Source organism: Heteronotia binoei, chromosome 13, assembly GCF_032191835.1.
Source record: "Heteronotia binoei isolate CCM8104 ecotype False Entrance Well chromosome 13, APGP_CSIRO_Hbin_v1, whole genome shotgun sequence".
In the NCBI taxonomy this organism is placed as follows: domain Eukaryota; kingdom Metazoa; phylum Chordata; class Lepidosauria; order Squamata; family Gekkonidae; genus Heteronotia; species Heteronotia binoei.
This window is the reverse complement of record NC_083235.1, coordinates 7,990,288-8,010,660: the sequence shown is the minus strand read 5'-3', so window position 1 is coordinate 8,010,660 and position 20,373 is coordinate 7,990,288. Positions and strand designations below refer to the sequence as shown.

Genomic DNA, 20,373 nt, shown 5'->3' with positions numbered 1-20,373 from the left:
CATAAGCACATAAGAGAGCCATGTTGCATCAGGCCAATGGCCCATCCAGTCCAACACTATGTGTCACATAAGAGAAGCCATGTTGCATCAGGCCAGTGACCCATCCAGTCCAACACTCTGTGTCACATAAGAACATAAGGGAAGCCATGTTGCATCAGGCCAATGGCCCATCCAGTCCAACACTATGTGTCACATAAGAACATAAGAGAAGCCATGTTGCATCAGGCCAGTGACCCATCCAGTCCAACACTCTGTGTCACATAAGAACATAAGAGAAGCCATGTTGGATCAGGCCAATGGCCCATCCAGTCCAACACTCTGTGTCACATAAGAACATAAGAGAAGCCATGTTGTATCAGGCCAGTGGCCCATCCATTCCAACACTCTGTGTCACATAAGACCATAAGAGAAGCCCTGTTGGATCAGGCCAATGGCCCATCCAGTCCAACACTCTGTGTCACATAAGAACATAAGAGAAGCCCTGTTGCATCAGGCCAGTGACCCATCCAGTCCAACACTCTGTGTCACATAAGAGAAGCCATGTTGGATCAGGCCAATGGCCCATCCAGTCCAACACTCTGTGTCACATAAGAACATAAGGGAAGCCCTGTTGGATCAGGCCAATGGCCCATCCAGTCCAACACTCTGTGTCACATAGTGGCAAAAAACAAACAAAACCCAAGTGCCATCAGGAGGTTCACAATTGGGACTAGAAGCCCTTCCACTTTGCCCCCCCCCCACACCAAGCACCAAGAATACAGGGCATCACTGCCCCAGACAGTCCCAACAATACGCTGTGACTAATAGCCACTGAGGTACCTCTTCTCCATATTTTTATCCAATCCCCTCTTGAAGGTGGCTATGCTTGTAGCTGCCGCCGCCTCCTGCGGCAGTGAATTCCACATGTTTATCACCCTTTGGGTGAAGAAGTACTTCCTTTTATGAACGTATGAACATCTGAAGCTGCCTTCTACTGAATCAGACCCTTGGTCCATCAAAGTCAGTATTGTCTACTCAGACTGGCAGCGGCTCTCCAGGGTCTCAAGCTGAGGTTTTTCATGCCTGTTTGCCTGGACTCTTTTTAGTTGGAGATGTCGGGGATTGAACCTGGGACCTTCTGCTTATCAAGCAGATGCTCTGCCACTGAGCCACCGTCCCTCCCAACTGTTATCTGTTCTAACCCGGCTGCTCAGCAATTTCGTTGAATGCCTACGAGTTCTTGTATTGTGAGAAAGGGAGAAAAGGACTTCTTTCTCTTCTTTCTCCATCCCATGCAGAATCTTGTCAACCTCTATCATGTCACCCCTCAGTCGACGTTTCTACAAGTTGAAGAGCCTTAAGCGTTTTAGCCTTTCTTCATAGGGAAAGTGTTCCAAACCTTGAATCATTCTAGTTGCCCTTTTCTGGATCTTTTCCAATGCCGTAATATCCTTTTTGAGGTGCGGTGACCAGAATTCATACCGTCCAGAACATACGAATGCTTCAGAAAGCTGACAAAATGGCCGTGAAGATAATTAATGCCCCCGCCCTCCAGTATTGCTTGTGTACTAAGAACCTCCACAGCCTCTGGAACTGTAGATTCCATTGTGATAGCACAACTAATACGCCTTTTCTCTATGCATTTGTTTAATCCCTTTTAATGGCCATCCAAATCTCTCTCCGCCCTTTCCTCCTACCTTACACTGGGGACAGATTACTCATTCTGCCTAGGAACAATTAACTATTTTGTTCTCCTAAGAATGTAAGAGAAGCCATGTTGGATCAGGCCAGTGACCCATCCAATCCAACACTGCGCCGCACAGTGGCCAAGACGTCAGGAGATTCACCAGTAGGGCCAGAACTCCAGAGGCCCTCACACTGTTGACCCCCAAGAATACAGAGCATCCCTGCCCCAGACATAAGACCATAAGAGAAGCAATGTTGGATCAGGCCAATGGCCCACTGAGTCCAACACCCTGTGTCACACAGTGGCCAAAATCCAGGGGTCATCAGGAGGTCCACCAGCAGGGCCAGAGCTCCAGAAACTCTCACTCTGTTACCCCCCTGAGCAGGGGTCATATTGTAGAAAAATAGGTGGTGGAGCTCATTAGCATAACTCATTAGCATATGCCGCCCTCCCCCAGCCAAAGCAACCTGATTTAAGAAAGGAGAGCCCTGGGTGAGCAGGGTCTGCTTGGGCTGGCTAGAGATCCAGCTAGCCCAAGCAGGCCTCGCTCACCTGGGGCTCTCCTGGGCCGCACCCCCCCCAAGTCAAAAGGCCAGCAAGCTACCCACCACCCAAAATCACATAAGAAGTTGAGAAAGTGTGGTGCGGGCTTCTCCAGGGGTTAATGAGGGCTGCTGGGGGTGTGGCAAAGCCCCTGGTGGCTGGCTGGCTGCCGGCTCTCCTAATCTAGGGATTCTTATGCAGCTGTACCTACTATTCAATGGACAAGGTAGATGGGGAGGAAGAGGGGGAACCTTCAGAAAGGTTCAGGAGCTGAGCTCCTGTGAGCTCCTGCTGAATCTGAGGCCTGCCCCTGAGCACCAGAAATACAAATCATCACCCCTCCAGACATAAGAATGTAAGAGAAGCCATCTGGAGAAAATGGATATTTCAGAGGATGGTCTCTACAACGTAGTACCCACTTAGGTACTATGGGGCTGATTGCAGTAGTGCACACCTGTAAGTCTTCCGTGTCTTGTGATCAGGGCTTTTTTTGTAGCAGGAACTCCTTTGCATATTAGGCCACACCTCCCTGATGCAGCCAATCCTCCTGAAGCTGACAGGAGGCCCTGTACAAAAAGCCCTGTAAGCTCCTGGAGGATTGGCTGCATCAGGGAGGTGTGACCTAATATGCAAAGGAGCTCCTGCTAGAATTCCACCCCTGGGCCACACCCCTCTGATGTGGCCAATCCTCCTGGAGTTTACAGTAGGCCCTGTAAGAAAGAGCCCTGTAAGCTCTCAGAGGATTGGCTACCTCAGGAGGGTGTGGCCTAATAGGCAAAGGAGTTCCCGCTACCAGAAAATGAACCCTGCTCCATCTCCAATTTCTCAGAACAAGAAATTCAAGCCCTCTGTAACCTTTCTTGTCTCTTTTCTTTGCAGGTCAGATGGGGAAAATTCAAGAACCGTCAGGTCAGTTGCTATTTTTTTTCTTTCTTAAAAAAATCCCTCTTTTCCTGTAATCTTCCCCCCCCCAGCCTCTCTTGACATGAGATTCTCTTGCCTTTGCCCAGTGTTCCCCCCACACCTGGATGCCCCTTCTCCCACCTCCGCCCTGCGTGGTTTGGTACGTGTGATCCACCCTGATCAATTTTTTGGGGAGGGGGGGAGAGTTGGGGCTGTACACGGAGAATCGTGGTGCCCCAAAAGCGTCTTTGAATGGAACTCACGGGGGGGGGGGTTGGATGTGTGGCATTGCATTGCCTATGGGGTGGGAGGTTGGGGGGTGGACTATGGGTGCTCCTGAGTCTGGTGGAGAGGAGGGTAGAAGGTGGTGTGGGGTTAGCGACATAGGCATGCCTCAGTTTACGTGCGGTTCCTGCCGCCTTAATCCTACAACTGGGTCATGGTTAATGATGTTAACAGACATTCTTAATCACCTGATTAATTATATTGTTAATAATCTTTTTTTCCCCCAAGCGGCTGCCCTATACCCTGAGTTTCTTCCTGCGGGGCTTAGTCGCTAAAACAGACGTGACCCTTGTGGTGGGAATGGGAGGGAAAGAGGGAGAAAACGAAAACCAGAGGCTGTGAGGTTGAGAGGAAGGGGCTGTGTCCCTTGACGCTAGGCCCGACTGATCACCACAAGGTGAAATGCCAGCCCTATAATGTGACCGACCAAAGAGGAAGCCGTATATACAACCAGAAATGAAAGTACTAAGCTCATGGCCAATTGCTGCAAAAATAGAATAAATTTATAAACCATTGTTCGGACACGCCAGCATTGCATGTTTGCCTTGAAGAATAATTGTGATTGTATCGTTAGATTAGTCCCAATGATTTTATTTGCGCCTGACGAAGCATTCTGGGATATGGACTGTTTACCGGTTCACCGTTGCACTGGCTTCCAACTTTGGGACAGTTACGCTACACAAGATCCATCTGCTAAAGAATTTTGCATCTAGTCGCCATAGGCGCCACGCAAGCGAATAAGAAGTAGAGCCATTGCTCTTTAAATCACGGAGAAACTTGCTTCCTGCAAGTGGAGCGGCATTATGAAGCGACTGTTTTTGGTTTGGGTCAGCGTTGGGAATTTGCAACTGTGTGTGCATATAAATTGTGTATTCCGGTCAAGTTTTTCTATATATGGTTTATAAATTTATTCTGTTTTTGCAGCAGTTGGCCGTGAGCTTAATGCTTTTTCATTTCCAGCACTATAATATGGCCTGCCAGGTTGACTTATTCCCATGCAAGGAACACAAATGGAAGGTTGGAACCCCTTGAGAGGTCACCACATGTGAGCCAGATCCAGGGTTTGGTGGTCTCCAGATGAGAGACCTGTGTTGACAATCCCTGCCCCACCATGTGGATATACATGGAGAGCGATGGGGAGGACTCCAAGCTGGAGTTGGTGGGGGGTCAGAGGTGGTTCACCCCCTTTCTTCCTCCACACTCTTCTCTACCACCATTGCTGCTTCATCTGAGGAAGGGAGAAGAATGCGATCTGGCTTAGCTGCTGTCTATCTGCCGTCTCTTTCTTCCATGCTTGGGCTTGTGGTTTGGTCAGCACTCTGTTCTGTCAGTCAGAGTTCCTCACAGGCCTCTTGTGGGTTTCAGAGTGACCAGGGCAGAACATGGGAGCAGCATCCCATTTTCCTCACAGGCTCCTTGTGGCTTTCAGGCTGACCGGGGCAGAGCATGGTAGCAGAAATAGGAGACAGGGCTAAAAGAGGCCTGAGACAGGCCAGGGCCCATCAGTTGGTTTCTGTGGTGAGGCCACTGCCCCATCAATGATTTTGGCAGATACTCCAAAATAGTTGGCCGGCAGTGGGCAGCTTTTGTCTTTTAGGGTCACTGATCATTCTGGGTTGGGGTACTAGAAAGGCATTGAGGAGACAGGTGGTTCTTAAGGAAGAAGGGACTTTTCTATTGAATCGGATCCAGTCCTTGAAAAAGGGTGTGATGATTGTAGCATGCAGGGTTACTGCTGAAAGATATGGGAAGGGTATAATTTGTCTGTTCTGGTCTTTCTTGGATTAGGAAGAACAGTTAGTGGGCACCATCATGCTAAGCCCAAGTTTTCTGTTCCTGTTTGAAACTTCTCACTTCCCATTGTCACTGGAAAGCTGCCATTTTGACAACCAAGACCATTTTATTTCTTTGCTTGTACTGCCTTTCTGTCCCACCTTTCTCCTGAGGAAATTGAGTTTGGAGACATGGATTTCTTCCCTTCACCCCTTATTATGATCTCCAGAACACTTTTCTGAGGTAAAATCCTCCACAATGCTTTGCTCCACAACATTTTTCTGGGGTAAAATTCTCCACAGCTCTTTCCTGAGGTAAAATTTGCAACAACAGTTTACTGAGGTAAAATCCTCCACAACAGTTTTCTTGGGTAAAATCCTCCACAACACTATTCTGAGGTAAAATCCTTCGCAACACTATTCTGAGGTAAAATAAGTTGAAAGGTAGGGCCAGGCTCAACATCACAGAATATGTTTTGTGACTGAGCAGGGCCTTGATCCCAACATCATCAGTCCCTTGTGGCTTTCAGATTGTCTGAAAACTTCTTCACAACACTTTTCTGAGGTAAAATCCTCCACAACACTTTGCTGAGGTAAAATAAGCTGAAAGGTAAGGCCGGGCCCAAGATCACAGAATGTGGTTTGTGTCTGACTAGAATCCTGTCCCGACATCATCCCAGGCCTGGTGCTGAGTCCAATATATCCAAAGCACTGTGCCATTTCCCAGGATAGAACAACTCCTAATTTGCCCCGGGGTTAAGTTGCCATCCAGACTACCGTGCTCAGTTGGAAACAAGTGGATGTTCCAGTCAAATTGCTTTGGGGATGGAATCCCTTGGTGGTTGTTCTCCGTGCTGTCAGGGAGCACTGTAAAGCACAGGCCAAGAATACTGATTGTATTTGTCAAGTCCTACAGCCCAAGATGGCAGCAGGAGAGGGGAAGTGTGATATGAAGAATAGGAGCGCCATGGTCTGTAGGCATTCCGCAGAGAATTTTTTTTCCTCTTTGCTCCATTATTTGTGTTTCCAGTGACACAGAATTCTTTTGTGCCATGAAAGGGGTTTGGTAACATTATCCCTGTGGCTTTCGGATTATGACTATATTTTCCCAGCTGCAGGTTGGTTTCGTAAGAGCTGTTTTGTGTCGGCTAGAGCTGATAAAAAAGAGCATATTCCTTGGGGGGGAGGGTTACAGGTGGAGATTTGCACAAAGGTGACCATTTCAGTTGCTGGGTTTTGTGAGCAGCTTACGTTTTTAAAGAAGCCTTTTGAGCTACAAGTATGGAAGCAAATGGGTCTTCCAGTACTCAAACACCAGGATCTGCTACTGGCTTAGTCATGCAGATAACTTAATTGATCTATGACTTGTGTGTGGGAGGGGGGGACCTTTAGAGCATAAGACCTTTGGGACATGGGCTGACCTTTATTGCGTAGCTCAGCAACGTCCCCCACAAGATCTGAGCTCCTGGAGCGTTTGGGATCTCCGTGCACTTGGATCAACCAATCCCATTAATGAATACGTTGGTAGGCTTTCAGCTGCTTTCTGGTGGGGAAAAAATACATCTGGGAAGTCTAGTGCCATGATGTCTCTATCTCTGCAAAAGCAATATCAGCAGAGCAAAGGGGGGGCGGGGGGGAGAACACCGTGCGTGCATAAGAGCAGTAATTATTATTTTTTTTTCTGATTAGCTGGGGAATAGATTTCTTGCTGTTCCCAGCTTAGGCGAGGGAATGAACTCTTGCGGATTAAAACAAAGGCAGGGATTTGGGACTCTCTTGGCTTCTGTGAACAGAACTACAAGGCACCTTGAGTGGTGTGTGCATGTTTCTGTTTCCATCGCTGGGTGGGGTAAGCGGCTATTTAGGAGTGGGACATTTGAACAGGGTAGAATACTTGAGGCGCTTTCCTCAGTTGCAAAGGTTGCCAGCCTCCAGATGAGGCAGGCAATGGGAATCCACCTCTGTTCGTCGCTTGCCTTGAAAACCCGGCGGGCTCACATAAATCAGGTACAGTTCGATGGCACTTCACATACACACATGCACGTCATTTAAGTTGGCGTAAGAGCCCCATGGCACAGAGCGGTAAGCTGCAGTATTGCAGTCCAAGCTCTGCTCATGACCCAAGTTCGATCCCAGCAGAAGCTGGGTTCAGGTAGCTGGCTCAAGGTCGATTCAGCCTTCTATCCTTCCGAGGCCGGTCAAATGAGTCCCCAGCTTGCTGGGGGGAAAGCGTAGATGACTGGGGAAGGCAAGGGCAAACCACCCTGGAAAAAAAAACCTGCTGTGAAAACGTTGTGATGCGACGTCATCCCAGAGTTGGAAACAACCGGCGCTTGCACAAGGGACAACCTTTACCTTTAATAGCCATTTCCCTTTCTCGGAAACTCCATCGATCACAATGGTTTTGGTGTATGTTTGAGGGGAAAATATCAGGGATTAGGTATTTAGGTGGTGGCTGGCGATCTCCAGGGATTAGTCCAGAGATCAGTTCACCTGGAGAAAATGGCTGCTTTGGAAGGTGGACTTTATAGCATTACACCCCACTGAAGTCTCTCCCTCCCCTAACCCCACCCTCTTCAAGCTCCACCAAAATCTCCGGGTATTTCCCAATACAAAAGAGCCCGCTGGCAACCCTACCAGGAATCTGTAATCGAATTTTCAGTATTCTCACTCAGCTATAATTCCCAGTATTCTTTGGGGGAAGCCACGGCAGTTGAAATGGTAAGAAACTGAAGTAGGTTTCTAGTGGAGGCTGGGCTTTTTTTGGTAGAAGGAACTCCTTTGCATATTAGGCCCCACCCCCTGATGTAGCCAATCCTCCTGGAGCTTACAGTAGGCCCCGTACTAAGAGCCTTGTAAGCTCTTGGAAGTGAGCCTCGTGGCGCAGAGTGATAAAGCTGCAGTACTGAGTTCATGACCTGAGTTCGATCCCGGCAGAAGCTAGGTTCAGGTAGGCGGCTCCAGGTTGACTCAGCCTTCCATCCTTCCGAGGTCGGTCAAAGGAGTCCCCAGCTTGCAGGGGGCAAAGCGTAGATGACTGGGGAAGGCAAGGGCAAACCACCCCGTTAAAAAAGTCTGCCGTGAAAACGTTGTGAAAGCAACGTCACCCCAGAGGCGGAAACGACTGGTGCTTGCACAGGGGACGACCTTTATTTTGTAAGCTCTTGGGAGATTGGCTACATAAGAGGGGTGTGGCCTAATATGCAAAGGAGTTCCTGCTACAAAAAAAGCCCTGAGTGTAGGTATATCTCGGAGGCACTGAGTGGCAGCGATCAAGGAAATTTAGCCTGAATGTGTTCAGTGTTGCCTCCTGAGTGGGAGATGAGGTCTTTTTTCTTTTTTGCAGCTCATCTGCACTGTCAGTTTCCTCTCCCCCGGCCACCTGCTGTATTTTAAGCAGCTTCCAAACGGCGGGTTTTGCACACGATAGGTGCTTCGTGGGCCAAACCAGATGTCCCCTGGGAGTTCCGTGTCAAATGCTCCCTATGATTTAAGTTTTCTTTAAGAGAAACCTGTCTTCAGGCATGTGGGAAGGGGTAATCTGAATTGGGACCTCAGTGTGAGGACTTTGGAAGCTGATAATTCTCCTCCCCCCAACCCCTGGGCCGTGGACCAGTACTTGTCCATGGCCTGTTAGCAACCGGGCCGTGAGTTGTATAATTATGTCATTATATATTACAATGTGGTAATAATAATCGTAATAAGAAGACAACGCTGGATTTATATCCTGCCCTCCACTGCGAAACTCAGAGCGGCTCACAATCTCCTTTATCTTCCTCCCCCACAACAGACACCCTGTGAGGTGGGTGGGGATGAGAGAGCTCTGACAGAAGCTGCCCTTTCAAGGACAACTCTCCGATTCACATGTGGTGGACTTGTGAAAAAGCGAAAGAGTTTTGGAAGATGATACAACAAGAAATCTCCATAATTTTGGGTTATGACTTTAAGAAAACTGCAGAGACTTTTTTGCTTGGATTACAATTAGAAAAATTTCCAAAGGAAGACAGGACTTTAATTTGGTATTTGCTCTCAGCTGCTAGGACATTGTATGCGCAGCTGTGGAAACAGGGAAAAATACCAGAGAAATGGGATTGGATTGTGAAAGGTTTATCGTGGAGTGAGATGGACAAATTAACTAAAACTTTAAGAGACTATGATTTAGATATATTCAAAAAGGAGTGGAAGAAATTTAAAGGATATATGGAGAAATAGTGGAATGTAAAAAAGACATTGGACAATTTTTTAGTATTTATGAGAAAAGAAAAGTATTGAACTTTGATTGGTTAGCGGTACCTTTATAATTGAATTTAAATTTATAACTTCGGGAAAGTCAAATATTGGAGGGAGGGGGGGTTGAAATATCATATGGGTTAGTATAGAAAAGAGACAATTAAGTATTGTAACCATATGTTATTAATAAATTGTTAAAATACAAGGACAACTCTCCGAGAGCTGTGACTGACCCAAGGCCATTCCAGCAGCTGCAAGCGGAGGAGTGGGGGATCAAAACTGGTTCTCCCAGATAAGAGTCCGCACACTTAGCCACAACACCAAACTAATAGAAATAAAGTGCACAATTGTATCATCCCGAAACGATTGCCAACCCCCCCCCCCAGTCCATTGAAAAATTGTCTTCCACAAAACTCGTCTCTGGTGCCAAAAAGGTTAGGGACCGCTGCCCTACGGTCCCAATTTCAGTGCACATACACTCATGTGAAATCTACCGATCCTTGTCCAAATGGAGTTGTAAAATCAGTGTTGGTAGCATAATGATGGTACCACAAAATGTGTCCAATCCCCGACCCTTCTTGGTATCCCTTTTATCCCGCACCGAGGTTTCCCGTTTGCCCACTGGAAGGTGGCAATGCCCTGCCCCATGCCTGATTCCCTGCCCTTAAGATGGTTTAGGAATCCCCCCTGGTATCTATGGTCTTTACCACAGAGAAGTAGAAGAACTTCCTGGAGTGTCATCTGGAGGTGACATCACACCCTCTTGAAAGCTTGCCCTTCCCAGGTACCACCCCCCCTTCCCCAAAATCTTTTTAACACTGGCCATATCCTGAGCTTATTTTGTGCCTCTTCAGGGCTTTGCCCTTTCCCAACATGGATTTGTTTTTGTAGATTTCCTTGGGAGAATATAGCCTCGCTCTGTGTCTGTACAACATGACCTTGAGACAATTGAGCAGTGTGGCAATTCTGATTGAATGAGACCCACCTGAGGCCATCCGGGAAGTTTTGCCCCAAAACAGAGAACTGAGCCCAGATCACTTCATCCACTAGCAGCTGATCAGATGCCCTCTTAAGAACGTAAGAGGAAGAAGATATTGGATTTATATCCTGCCCTGTACTTTGAATCTCAGAGTCTCAGAGCAGCTCACAATCTCCTTTACCTCCTTGTGCCCACAAAAGACACCCTGTGAGGTAGGTGGGGCTGAGAGAGCTCTTGCAGCAACTGCCCTTTCAAGGACAACCTCTGCGAGAGCTATGACTGACCCAAGGCCATTCCAGCAGGTGCAAGTGGAGGAGTGAGGAATCAAACCCAGTTCTCCCAGATAAGAGTCCGCACACTTAACCACTACACCAAACTGGTTCTCAAGAGAAGCCACGTTGGATCAGGCCAGTGGTCCATCTAGTCCAACACTCTGACACGGTAGCCAAAAAACCCCCAGGTGCCGTCAGGAGGTCCGCCAGTGGGACCAAGACACTAAAAGCCTTCCCACTGCGCCCCCCCCCCCACCGCTGCCTCTTGCCTTTTCATTTTTAAAAAAAGACCCCATGAACTTTCACGCAGGCTGTTTGTTCTTTTGCCAGCTTATTAAATATTGCTCTGTGGGTGTCATGGGAAGGTGACATAACTGGAGGGATTGTAAGCTGATAGGCAGCATTCTACACTTTCAAAAACAATTATTCATGTTATTTACAATCCGCTTTTCTCGAGGCAGATGACAGAATAAATCAGTTCGACAGAGAGGGATGTCTGATACAGCAGCGGTTCCCCTCAATTTTTTGAACTTGCGGGCTCTTTTGCAGGGCCTTTTTTTGTAGCGGGGATTCCTTTGCATATTAGGCCACGCCCCCCTGATGTAGCCAATCCTCCTGGAGCTTACAGGGTTCTTCGGACAGGGCCTACAATAAGCTCCAGGAGGATTGGCTACATCGGGGGGGAGGGGGCGTGGCCTGATATGCAAAGCAGTTCCTGCTACAAAAAAGCCCAGATGTTCAGAGTGAATGCTATGACGTCTCCTTTGGATAAGATGCACTTCTCTAAATTACAATGTTTGCTTTCACCCACAATTTTTTTTTTTTTAAAGAGTGCTGAAGGTGAATTGAGAGAAGTTGTACTTCCCCGGGATTTACTCTTGTGGGTTCCACTCGGCTCTTTGGTCAGACAGATTGGGCACCGCGAGAACCCCCCAAACCTCTTTTCACAAGGAAGAGCACGGCGAGCCAGCGTGGTGTATGGGGTTTAGAGCATTGGACTTACTGAGTTAAATGTAAAAAAGATCTGGAAGCCCAGAAGATGTACACCAGGGGTGTCAAACTCATTTGTTATGAGGTCCAGATCTGACATAAAGGAGCCCATGTCAGGCTGGGGTGGCTGGGCCGTATGTGTACCCAGGCCTCGAATTCAGGGGGAGCTCACAGGAGTGCAGCTCCTGAACCTTTCTGAGAGTTCCGCCTCCTCCTCCTGAGCAGCGTCACCCCAGAGTCGAAAATGACTGATGCTTGCACCTTTACCTTTTTAGCAGAGAAATAAACTTTATAAATACTATCTCCAGTTAAAAAGACCAGGCAGGAGGTGATGGGAAAGACCTTGACCTGAGACCCTGGCTCAGTGGCAGAGCCTCTGCTTGGCATGCCGAAGGTCCCAGGTTCAATCCCCGGCATCTCCAGTTAAAAGGACCAGGCAGGAGGGGATGCGAAAGACCTTGACCTGAGACCCTGGCTCAGTGGCAGAGCCTCTGCTTGGCATGCAGAAGGTCCCAGGTTCAATCCCCAGCATCTCCAGTTAAAAGGACCAGGCAGGAGGGGATGGGAAAGACCTTGACCTGAGACCCTGGCTCAGTGGCAGAGCCTCTGCTTGGCATGCAGAAGGTCCCAGGTTGAATCCCCGGCATCTCCAGTTAAAAGGACCAGGCAGGAGGTGATGGGAAAGACCTTGACCTGAGACCCTGGCTCAGTGGCAGAGCCTCTGCTTGGCATGCAGAAGGTCCCAGGTTGAATCCCCGGCATCTCCAGTTAAAAGGACCAGGCAGGAGGGGATGGGAAAGACCTTGACCTGAGACCCTGGCTCAGTGGCAGAGCCTCTGCTTGGCATGCAGAAGGTCCCAGGTTGAATCCCCGGCATCTCCAGTTAAAAGGACCAGGCAGGAGGGGATGGGAAAGACCTTGACCTGAGACCCTGGCTCAGTGGCAGAGCCTCTGCTTGGCATGCAGAAGGTCCCAGGTTGAATCCCCGGCATCTCCAGTTAAAAGGACCAGGCAGGAGGGGATGCGAAAGACCTTGACCTGAGACCCTGGCTCAGTGGCAGAGCCTCTGCTTGGCATGCAGAAGGTCCCAGGTTCAATCCCCGGCATCTCCAGTTAAAAGGACCAGGCAGGAGGGGATGGTGAAAACCTTGATCTGAGACCCTGGCTCAGTGGCAGAGCCTCTGCTTGGCATGCAGAATGTCCCAGGTTCAAACCCCGGTATTCTAGTTAAAAGGACCAGACATTAGATGATGTGAAAGACGTCTGCCTGAGACCCTGGAGAGCGGCTGCCAGTCTGAATAGACAACGCTGACCTTGATGGGCCAAAGATCTGATTCAGTCAGAGGTAGTTTCCCGTTTTCATGTCCTTGCACTATTACCACCAAGAGGTTGTCCTTTTGCGTTGCTCCACGCAGCTTTCCCCATCTGCAGGCACTCGGCTGCGGCACTTCAGTGGCAGGAGAGAGCCTGATGGGATCGGACTGACACGGCTCCTCGTCTCATTGCCAAAAGTTCAGGCACGGTGACAGAGCGCTGCAGGGGCTCTGCTGTGTGACAGGGACCATATTCTGATCTCAGCGGTTCCAAACAGGCCCTGCCTCTCCTCGCACTCTGTAGAAAACTGCAGGGGGAATATGCTGTGTCCCACGAAAAGCCCGTGTCTGAACCAGCCTTTCTGATTTTTTTTTGAAGATCCGGTTTTAAGTGTGCAGACTCTTATCTGGAAGAACCAGGTTTGATTCCCCACTCCTCCACTTGCAGCTGCTGGAATGGCCTTGGGTCAGCCATAGCTCTTGCAGACTTGTCCTTGAAAGGGCAGTTTCTGGGAGAGCTCTCTCAGCCCCACCCACCTCAGAGGGTGTCTGTTGTGGGGGACGAAGGTAAAGGAGATTCTAAGCCGCTCTGAGACGCCGATTCAGAGAGAAGGGCAGGACATAAACCTGCAGTCGTTGTCTTTTTCTTGATGGACCAGGGGTCTGATTCAGTATAAGGCGGCTTCATGTGTGTGAGGAGGATCTATGGCTCAGTGGTGGAGCATCTGCGCAGCACGCAGAAAGTCCCAGCTTCAATCCCTGGCATTTCCAGTTAGAAGGACCAGGCAGGAGGGGATGGGAAAGACCTTGACCTGAGACCCTGGCTCAGTGGAAGAGCCTCCGCTTGGCATGCAGAAGGTCCCAGGTTCAATCCCTGGCATTTCCAGTTAAAAGGACCAGGCAGGAGGGGATGGGAAAGACCTTGACTTGAGACCCTGGCTCAATGGAAGAGCCTCTGCTTGGCATGCAGAAGGTCCCAGGTTCAATCCCCAGCATCTTCAGTAAAAAGAACCAGGCAGGAGGGGATGGGAAAGGCCTTGACCTGAGACCCTGGAGAGCTGCTGCCAGCCTGAGTAGGCGATTTTGACTCTGTTGGACCAAGGTTCTGCTGCAGTATAAGGCAGCTTCACGCGTTCACCAGAATATGTTCTGCCACATTGTGGCTTTAAAATAATCCCAGCAGAAATTGGTGTGTGGGAACTTGGGAGGTGAAGGAGGAGGCACCTGTGTCCATGGCTACCGGCTTGACGAATCATCTGTAAGACACCCTTTCAGGGTCTGGATGCAGAGAGAGGAAACAAGAACGTCAATAGAAATGCTGCTGCTTTCTGATTTTGTCGGTTTCTGATCTGCCTGATGAGGAGTGGGTTAGGCCAGCTGTGAGGGGTGGCACAAGCTGGAAACTTGGGCCCTGCTAAGGGATGTTTATGCATCCAGAGTCGTTTCAAAAAGAATCTGATCATGTCATAATGGAGAGGGGCTAGGGCACAGTAGCAGAGCCTCTGCTTGGCATGCAGAAGGTCCGAGGTTCAATCCCCGGCATCTCCAGTTAAAAGGACCAGGCAGGAGGTGATGGGAAAGACCTTGACCTGAGACCCTGGCTTAGTAGCAGAGCCTCTGCTTGGCATACAGGAGGTCCCAGGCTCAATCCCTGGCATCTCCAGTTAAAAGGACCAGGCAGGAGGTGATGGGAAAGACTTTGACCTGAGACCCTGGCTCAGTGGCAGAGCTTCTGCTTGGCATGCAGGAGGTCCCAGGCTCAATCCCCGGCATCTCCAGTTAAAAGGACCAGGCAGGAGGGGATGGGAAAGACCTTGACCTGAGACCCTGGCTCAGTGGCAGAGCTTCTGCTTGGCATGCAGAAGGTCCCAGGTTCAATCCCCAGCATTTCCAGTTAAAAGGACCAGGCAGGAAGGGATGGGAAAGACCTTGACCTGAGACCCTGGCTCAGTGGCAGACCCTCTGCTTGGCATGCAGAAGGTCCCAGGTTCAATCCCTGGCATCTCCAGTTAAAAGGACCAGGCAGGAGGGGATGGGAAAGACCCTGACCTGAGGCCCTGGCTCAGGGGCAGCCTCTGCTTGGCAGGCAGAAGGTCCCAGGTTCAATCCCCAGCATCTCCTGTTAAAGGGACCAGGCAGGAGGGGGTGGGAAAGACCTTGATCTGAGACCCTGGCTCAGTGGATGAACCTCTTCTTGGCAGGCAGAAGGTTCCAGGTTTAATCCCCGGCATCTCCAGTTAAAAGGACCAGGTAGGAGGTGATAGGAAAGAACTGTCCGTGAGACCTGGGAGAGCTGCTGCCAGCCTGAGTAGGCAATTTAGACTCTGTTGGACCAAGGTTCTGCTGCAGTATAAGGCAGCTTCACGCGTTCACCAGAATATGTTCTGCCACATTGTGGCTTTAAAATAATCCCAGCAGAAATTGGTGTGTGGGAACTTGGGAGGTGAAGGAGGAGGCACCTGTGTCCATGGCTACCGGCTTGACGAATCATCTGTAAGACACCCTTTCAGGGTCTGGATGCAGAGAGGGGAAACAAGAACGTTAATAGAAATGCTGCTGCTTTCTGATTTTGTTTCAGAAATCCATTTGTCGGTTTCTGATCTGCCTGATGAGGAGTGGGTTAGGCCAGCTGTGAGGGGTGGCACAAGCTGGAAACTTGGGCCCTGCTAAGGGATGTTTATGCATCCAGAGTCGTTTCAAAAAGAATCTGATCATGTCATAATGGAGAGGGGCTAGGGCACAGTGGCAGAGCCTCTGCTTGGCATGCAGAAGGTCCGAGGTTCAATCCCCGGCATCTCCAGTTAAAAGGACCAGGCAGGAGGTGATGGGAAAGACCTTGACCTGAGACCCTGGCTTAGTAGCAGAGCCTCTGCTTGGCATGCAGGAGGTCCCAGGTTCAATCCCTGGCATCTCCAGTTAAAAGGACCAGGCAGGAGGGGATGGGAAAGACCTTGACCTGAGACCCTGGCTTAGTAGCAGAGCCTCTGCTTGGCATGCAGAAGGTCCCAGGTTCAATCCCTGGCATCTCCAGTTAAAAGGACCAGGCAGGAGGGGATGGGAAAGACCTTGACCTGAGACCCTGGGGAGCGACTGCCATTCTTAATAGCCAGTTCTGATTTTGACGGACCTGCTTCAATACAAGGCAGCTTCATTGAACTCCTAATCAGGGTCTTTATCCTGCCTGTTCTTCTCGAGTCTCTCTCTGAAGCTGCTTTGGAATACAGGATGTGCCTCTGCACCCCCATGTCTGTACACCGCAGACTCTCGCTATTTCTGGCAGTAGAAGCCCAGCGTCACGATCTCACCGCCAGCCGACTCCCCCATCGACTCAGCTTGATTGGGTGTTCGCAGGAGCTGTTCCACAAATGCAATCCTTAATTTTCAAATGAAGGACCCGGGCTTGTTATTCTGAGCGGAGGTGTCGCAAAGCCTCAACGTCGCAGCTCCGGCTGATTGAGATGGAGTTTGCTCTGAAGAACGTCCTGATAGATTGTGCTGAGCGGCTCTCGCTCTGCTGCCCTGATGGAAACGCCAAATCCTGTTTCTGGAAGCAGCTGTCTCACCGCGGCTGCATCCGCTAGGCAAGGGTTTTCTGTGGTGTCTTAACTGCCTCTGCAAACCTAGAGGCATGAGCGTTAGCAACAGACCGCTATAACTCTATAGCGGTTCTCAGTGGTATGTGTTAAAAGCCCTCCAAGGGAACGACAGCGAATACAACTGGAACCGGCGTGAAGATAAGCAATATGGGAGAACTGCCGGAAGCCACGAAACTTTCACGCCACGCGTGTCAATATGCGTTTTTAGTGAAGTTAAACAAAAGCAGAACTGAGGAACACTGAACATTTTTGAAAATTGAGCCACAGAGTCTCTCAGCGGTCACAAAGAATGGTAGCATCTTCAAATGGGACTTAATGAAGACGTGGGCGAAGTCTTTTAATTTCTTAGTGTTGGTGCGGAGAGAATAAGGAACTGCTTTTAAAAGGACTCCTCACGGTTTCAGTAGTTAGTTCTTCCTCAGCCTCTTTCTCCCAATGTTACGCGGAGCCACAGCTCAACTCTTTACAGCCTGGATCCACGCGTGCTCTGATTCGCTGCTCCAAGAGAACAATGGCTGAAAGGGATGGGAGGCCTCCAAGGAAGTCCAGGGTTGCTACGCAGAGGCAGGCAATGGAAAACCACATCTGTTGGTCTCTTGCCTTTACCTGGATGACCCCGTTTAGCCCGATCTCACCGACGCTCAGAAGCAAAAGTAGGGTTTGCCCTGGTCAGTACTTGGATGGGAGACCACCAAGGAAGTCCAGGGTCGCTACGCAGAGGCAGGCAATGGCAAACCTCCTCTGTGCATTACTTGCCTCAAAAACCCTCCGGGTGTGCCATAAGTCAGCTGTGACTTGTGGATAGCATTCTCTCTAAGCTGAACTAGTGTAACAGAGTTAGTGTGAGCTAGCTCACAGATTTTTGACCCCCGGCTCACACAGGGAAAATAGCCCCAGAGCAAACTAATTTATGCAGCAGCTCCCAACTTTAATTCCAGTAGCTCACAAAGAATTTTTGCTCACAAGACTCTGGGGCTTAGAGGGAACATTGCTTGTCGCTCCTTTGCACCACCAATAGCAAAGGAAGTCTCCTATGGGGCTGATTGCAGTAGTGCACATTTGTTTTATGTCTTGCGATCAGGGCTTTTATGAAGCAGGAACCCTTTGCATATTAGGTCCACACATGCCAGATGTAGCCAATCCTACTGGAGCTTACAGTAGGCCCTGTACGAAGAAGAAGAAGAAGAAGAAGAAGAAGAAGAAGAAGAAGAAGAAGAAGAAGAAGAAGAAGAAGAAGAAGAAGAAGAAGAAGAGAAGATGATATTGGATTTATATCCCACAATATACTCTGAATCTCAGAGTCCCAGAGCGGTCACAATCTCCTTTACCTTCCCCCCTCCCACAACAGGCACCCCGTGAGGTAGGTGGGACTGAGAGAGCTCTCTCAGAAGCTGCACTTTCAAGGACAACTCTGTGAGAGCTGTGGCTGACCCAAGGCCATTCCAGTAGCTGCAAGTGAAGGAGTGGGGAATCAAACCCTGTGAGGTAGGTGGGGCTGAGAGAGCTCTCCCAGAAGCTGCCCTTTCAAGGACAATTCCTACGAGAGCTATGGCTGACCCCAGACCATTCCGGCAGCTGCAGGTGGAGGAGTGGGGAATCATTCCCTAACGCCAAACTGGCTCTAAGAGTCCTGTAAACTCTTGGAGGATTGGCTACATAAGAGGGGTGTGGCCTAATAAGAACATAAGAACATAAGAGAAGCCATGTTGGATCAGGCCAACGGCCCATCCAGTCCAACACTCTGTGTCACACAGTGGCAAAAAATTTTATATATACATACAAACTGTGGCTAATAGCCACTGATGGACCTCTGCTCCATATTTTTATCTAAACCTCTCTTGAAGGTGGCCATGCTTGTGGCCGCCACCACCTCCTGTGGCAGTGAATTCCACATGTTAATCACCCTTTGGTGAAGAAGTACTTCCTTTGATCCGTTTAACCTGTAATATGCAAAGGAGTTTCCTGCTACCAAAGAAGCCCTGCTTGTAGTAATTGTATGGAAATGTGGCAACTTCCCATGCCTCGTATCCTTCCTGATGAGTCTGCGGACAAAGGCAGCTATAGCCTTTCGCGCCGTGGCAGCGTCAAGCGAGAACACCGCTCCCCGACGTGACTTTTGCCGTAGAACGGGAAGTTCTGCAGTCCTTCCCAGTGCTGTTGGTGCATGGATCGGGCCCAGCTAGGGTTGCCAAGTCCCCGTTCATGAAATATCTGGGGGACTTTGGGGGTGGAACCAGAAGACTTTGGGGGTGGAGCCAAGAACAAGGTTGTGAGAAGCATAACTGAACTCTAAAGAGAATTCTGGCCACCACAATGAAAGGGACCGCACACCTTTTCAATGCCTTCCCTCCTTGGAGATAATGAAGGATAGAGGCATCTTCTTCTGAGGCTCATAAAATTGGACCCCCTGGTCCAGTCCTTTTGAAACTTGGAGGGGGTTTTTGAGGAGAGGTGTTGGATGCTATGTGCCAAATTTGGTGCCTCTACCTCAAAAAACAGCCCCCCCCCCTCGAGCCCCAGATACCCACGGATTTTATATCCCACCCTATACCCTGAATCTCAGAGTCTCAGAGCAGTCAGAATCTCCTTTACCTTCCCCCCTCCCACAACAGGCACAAGGTAGGTGGGACTGAGAGAGCTCTCTCAGAAGCTGCACTTTCAAGGACAACTCTGTGAGAGCTGTGGCTGACCCAAGGCCATTCCAGTAGCTGCAAGTGGAAGAGTGGGGTATCAAACCCCCCCCCCCGCCGAGCCCCAGATACCCATGGATCAAATTCTCCACTATCCCCTATGGGAATCGGTCTCTGTAGGGAATAATGGAGTGCCCAGCAGACATTTCCTCTCCCCCCCCCCCTACTTTCTGATGACCCTGAAGCGGGGGAGGGCTTCCAAACCGGAGGATCCCCTGCCCCCACCTGGAGATTGGCAACCCTAGGCCCAGCGTGCTGAGGCAAGGGAGGCAACGAACAGTCTCTCTTGGCTGCCGCTGCACCGGCCTCTATCGCGTGCCAACGGCGCATGTTTGAACAGCGGTTTAATGGGCTGCCAACACACCCCAGCCGGTGTCATTAGCTAAAAGCCTGTCTCTGCGGGAACCCTGCCAAAGACTGTGGGGGAAGGATACCTAGTGCGGGAGGGGGGCGAGGAGAAGTTGAGAGGCCGTTGGGAGGTCACTCGATACCTTGAGCTATGGAAGCTTGCGGATGAGATTTGAAGTAGGGCCGGATTAACAAGTAGGCAAAGTAGGCCCTGGCCTATGGGCCCCCACGCCTCGAGGGGCCCTGGGCCGGCTCCCCCCTCACGTTTCCCCCCTGCTTGCAGCCCTCCCAGCCTGCACGCGAAGCCAGCAACTGAGCCGCTCTTTGCCCGACTTGCCTCATGTGGCTGCTGGTGTCATTTCCAAGTTTGCCTCTCTCAACGTCTCCCCCATGGCTTTGAGAGCCAGTGTGGTGTAGCGGTGAAGTGCGCGGAACTCTTCTCCGGGAGAACCATGTCGGATTCCCCCACTCCTCCACTTGCAGCTGCTGGAATGGCCTTGGGTCAGGCAGAGCTCTGGCAGGAGTTGTCCTTGAAAGGGCAGCTGCTGGAAAAGCTCTCCCAGCCCCACCCACCTCACAGGGTGTCTGTTGTGGGGGAGGAAGATGAAGGAGATTATGAATCACTCTGAGATTCGGAATGGAGGGCAGGATATAAATCCAATGTTGTCGTCGTCGTCTTCTTTTGGTGTAGTGGTTTGTTCTAGTGGTTAAGTGTGTGGACTCTTATCTGGGAGAACCAGTGTTTGGTGTAGTGGTTAAGCGTGTGACCCAGTTTGGTGTAGTGGT

At 50.0% G+C, this 20,373-nt stretch overlaps 1 protein-coding gene across 1 annotated transcript in view; it reads left to right on the top strand.

Annotated features, from left to right (window-relative positions):
- The window catches only part of IQSEC2 (IQ motif and Sec7 domain ArfGEF 2), a 368,004-nt gene that overhangs the window by 54,614 nt on the left and 293,017 nt on the right, over positions 1-20,373 (top strand). The window contains exon 2 of the mRNA XM_060251901.1: positions 3,089-3,118. The gene's annotated coding sequence lies outside the window, so the exon portion shown is untranslated. The remainder of the gene's footprint in view (positions 1-3,088; positions 3,119-20,373) is intronic.